The sequence below is a fragment of the Cupressus sempervirens genome, chromosome 4 (genome assembly GCF_028749045.1).
Source record: "Cupressus sempervirens isolate cs-2001-9-10 chromosome 4, ASM2874904v1, whole genome shotgun sequence".
In the NCBI taxonomy this organism is placed as follows: Eukaryota; Viridiplantae; Streptophyta; class Pinopsida; order Cupressales; family Cupressaceae; genus Cupressus; species Cupressus sempervirens.
The window spans coordinates 693,890,523-693,895,382 of NC_143121.1; the positions used below are offsets into that span (position 1 = coordinate 693,890,523).

The 4,860-nt window shown below is 36.0% G+C and overlaps 1 pseudogene; it reads right to left on the minus strand.

The window, feature by feature from the left end:
• Nucleotides 1-1,380: 1,380 nt before the first annotated feature.
• On the minus strand, nucleotides 1,381-3,945 carry LOC149563175 (cysteine-rich receptor-like protein kinase 10; annotated as a pseudogene).
• Between the last annotated feature and the right edge of the window lie 915 nt (nucleotides 3,946-4,860).

The following is a 4,860-nucleotide window of genomic DNA, read 5'->3' on the forward strand; positions in this document are numbered from 1 at the left end:
CAACAAACAACAAAGAAAGAGATATGATAAATAAATATATGATATACTAGTTATTTAGGACTATTAGTGAGATTCAAGAGAAATATTATTAATGAAATTGTTATCTTTAGTTTAAAAGGACCACCAACATACCATACAAATAAAATATTGTAGAAAATGTAATGTATATATATCTTGATATGAATTATGACATTCTACTTGAAATGATGTACAGTTCCAAAGATTTGAATGGTTCTTGTATAGATTTTGGTACAACAATTACTTTTTCATTTGAACACAACCATGTACCATACACACATATGCCTGTACAAGAGAATAATATTGAAATAAAACATGCAATTTTTTTAAAAACTCACACATTGTCTATTGAGGAATTTCATATTGAAACCCAAAAAATTCAACAATGTACCTTGGTTAATTTAAAACTATTGTATCTACAAAGTTAATTCTTTAATTTAAGTTGATTATTCATTAATTCAATTACATTTAGAAAATACAAGTTATAAATTAAAAATAATTGAATTCTGCTTCATTTAAATTTTTATTGGGTAATGATTATCAACCTACGTTGGCAATATTTTTTTTTCTAAAAATTATAATATTTGATTAAAATTTGTAATGTTTGAAAGATGGTAGTCAATAGGGAAATGATTATTCTTTAGTCTTTTGGGTTGGGCATTTTGGTTTCTCTATTCTTTCTTCATTATGTTATGAACAATATTCTCTGATTTAAGACTTTGGTGAGTTTACTTTCTATGTAGAGCATTTGTAAATATCTAATCAATACTTCATCTTCCAGTTGTTATATCCCTGTACAACTATTTTGTAATTTTTTAAACAAAGAGTTCAAAGTTTTCTTTGTGGTCCTTTCCTCCTCAAACCCCTCAACCAACTATTATTAATATAAATATTAAATGATACCTAAAAATCAAATAACTTTGCCTTTATGTTGTTTATTCAAGCATCTATTCAAACACATCGCCTATTAAAAAAACTATAATAATCGAGGATTATATAAAAACCTATAAAATAACATTTATTAAATACGTTAAAAAAATAGTATAGGTAGCCGTGGAGGATGGATACCACCGTTGCCCCATATATAAATTTAAGTAGACAAAAGTACGAAACGATAACTATAACGTCTTCATCAGTTCATCCACTGGAGGGTCTGATTCAAAAACTGCACGAATAGCACTGTTGCAAGTTTCGATGGTGGCAGTTTAGTTATTGTTAAATTGAATTTACCCCAACTCAGATGCGCAGAAGTCAGAAGGACTAATAAAATCACATTACCCATATCTCTGGTGTGGCATTTAATATATCAAATAGTTCCTCAGTAAAATCGACAATGGCATTAGGTTATATTCCAGCAACTACTTACCTTGGTGCCAAGACGGTAACGGTGGTTTTATTTATAGAAGGAACGCCAGCTTCAGATGAAGCGGTGGTTCCAGATGTTTGAGACTCTGAAATCAGATGTGTTCTGTTTTCATAGTTTTCATTGTTTTCTACGGCTTCTCCAGCACTTGGTTCTGCAGCCCACAAAAACGCTGGTTTTGCTAGGTTTGGTAGTGTCACCGCACTGCTCGATAACATCATAACGACATTCGACATAGCCGGACGAACTGCCGGATCGGCTTGCACACACAAAAGCGCAACGTGAATGCATCGTAGCACACGATCCTGCGTACAACTTTCCCTTATTGTTGAACTAACCATAGTTAACAATTGTCCCCCTCTGTACAGTCTCCATGTGTACATTTGAAACACACAATATCATTTCATTTTTTATTCTTCATAAAAATAATGAACGCAAATCCTTGGTCACAAATTATTTTTCCTACCCATTGCAAAATGTTTTGCGTTTCGTAGGGAAGATTGGGATCCATATTTCTCCTTCCGCTCACAACCTCCAGCACTAGAACGCCAAAGCTGTAAACATCGGTTTTAACTGACAGCTGCCCTAACATTGCATACTCTGGAGACATGTAACCGCTGCACCACATAAATGGAACAATCTTTTCATAAGATGGGTTAAATTTGAGTTCTAGAGGAGATAAATAAAATAACTTGTGCGGTTACTATGTGCCTGCAACTCTTGTTTCTATTTGTGTCTCGTTTTCAGGAAAAAGTCTGGCTAAACCAAAGTCTGCTATTTTAGGATTGAGTTTGTCATCGAGCAAAATGTTGTTTGCTGTGAATCCTCATGAAGATAGAGAAGGCCTCTGGCAATTCCAACAATGATGTTATAGCTTTTAGGCCAATCTAGCTGTCTGCGCTTTTCTGGACCTGTAAAACCAATTTTATCACATCAATGTTATAATCACATTCAAAATATTCTCTAATATCAATAGTTGTAAATACATAATCTGACTTACCAAAGAGAAAATAGTCTAAGCTTTTGTTGGGAAAATATTCATAAACAAGTAGCCTTTCGTTTCCCTCAGCACAGCATCCCAACAGCTTCACAAGGTTTCGGTGCTGAACATTTGAACTCAGCTTCACTTCATTCATAAACTCCTTTTTGCCTTGTGTAGATCTCGCTGACAGTTTTTTGACTGCTATATTATTACCCTCTGCTGTTGTTCCCTGAAAAAGTCAAAACAGAATTAGAGTTCCGAACGCCTATTAACAAGTACCCTACAAATAGCCTAATGTATAAAAATTATGTTAGAGGATAAACACACCCTGTATACACTTCCAAAGCCCGCCTCTCCAAGCTTGTTATTTTCATTGAAATTTTGAGTGGCTTCTGCCAATGCATCTAAGCTCATGATGAAATGTTGTTGATCATGTAAGAGTAACCCGGATTCAAAAGAATACTCATGCCTTTCTGCAAATGAATTAGAACTTAAAATTCTTGGAAGATCTTACTAAACTACAAGCGACAGAGAAGAAGATTAATTACAAAGATGAAAAATTGAAAAGGCACCTTCGTTGTGGGAAACTATAGCAACTGGCTTTCCAAAAACGGCCGATGTAACTCTTTTTCTCATTACAATCAGACAAATAACCAACGCCAGAAATACGCCTCCCACAAGTCCCAATATTATAGGCAATGTTTTTAAGGATTTCTCTGCAGTGTAGATTCTTTTGATTATAAACATATTCCAGAGTATAATCTAAGAGATATAGAATAAAGATGCTATTTTACTTACTCTTTGATCGGGTCTCCACTGATGAAACTTCTGAGGAAGGAGGTGGGGGTGATGATTGTATAGAGTCGAAAAATTGGTATATCTCAAATATGACCGTACAGCTTGGTGACATAGCCTGAGCTCCTTCATTAACAGAACAACAATTCTCCAAATTGTTTCTTGCTGTAAACAAGCATGTTCTGCAATCACTGATGGATAAATCTCCCCAACATTGAACAAGCCCATATACATTGTGGGATGTGGAATAGGTGGCTGAGCCTAAAGCGAATCTCTTATTTGAAGGATTATAAGCTAGATTTTACAGGTTGTAGAGAGGACTAGAGGTTGTGGCCCTGAGTTCATCCATATTTGCTGAGATGTTATTAACATTAAAGAGATAAGAGAAAGTGTTCGCATCTAGTGTTTAAATGAAATTAGAGTTGTCATAGCGAAGAAAACAGTCGTCCATCAATATCAGGGCACCTGTGCTGTTGTTGCAAACTTCACGAATAGAATTATTTGCTTGTGCACAGTCTGAGCATTTCTCTGCTGATATATTTCCAATACACTGCAGAAGGCCATAGATCTTGTTGGGCGTTTGACCTAAGGAAGTGGTGTTAAACCCCAAACTTTGAGGTGACCTTCTTTGCAGATGAGTCATAACCTGATTTAGATTAGAAGAATATGTACTGCCATCGGTATAAACCGAAGCATTATTGCACATATACCATCTGTGATCGGATATGGCAGATGAAAAACAAATTACAAAGATCAAAAGAAAAGAAAAGTAAGAGCTGCACTTCATCCTCCTGTTTAGATCATCTGATGCAGGAGCATCCAGAGGTATAAGGGCAATCCTGTGTCACTCAAAAAAAAAAGTACCTAGACTTAGTTTCTGTTTCATGTCTTTACATTTTTGGATACCCATTTGGGTCAAATGAAGGTTCCAACTCTCACAGTTCCACTATCAGTGCGTTTGAAAATCCTGAAAAAATAGGAGCATGCAGTTTGGCCATCATTTTGGTGACCTAGAAGGTGTGAATTGACCAGATAAATGTAATTGTGATTTAGAGCATTCCAGAAAAAGAATCAGGTCAAAAGGGCCCACGGTTTGAAAGTTATTGCAGTTTTTATGTTTTGGAGACCCCCTAAGAATGCTTCGAAGTCAGTTAGGGGCATTAAATGACCTCGAAAAGGGCCAAAAAATGGGGGATGAGCAAAGCTTGTCCATAGGGCTATAGAGCGCCTTGAGAGCTTTCCAAAAATGTAAACTGTTCGTCAATTGGAGCTACGGTTCAAAAGTTATGCCTCCCGGAAGTTCGGTTACCATTTCTAGATTCTTCTAGAATTGCACCGACTTCTAACGTAGCTTCCAGAACCTTCTATTTGGTTCGTGGATGCCTACTAGCACTTTCTAGAATGTACTCCTAGTCCTTAACCCCCTAGGGTCTATTTAAGGAGATTTCTGGCATTGTAAAAGGCAGTTCGGAGTGGAGTTTGAGAGGATATACTAAAAGGAGAAATTATCTCCAGATTTATGCTATTGTAAGCCCTTAGGGCATGATTTGAAGTTTATTTTCTCTGCACTGTTTGTACTAGCTTAATTTTTCAGTTAATATAATTTTCCCTTTCTGTTGGTTCCATTATGTTCTTGGGTCGTGTCCCCATTAAGTGGTATCAGAGCTGGTTTTCCTGAGTGTGTAGACAGAGCGCTGACTGT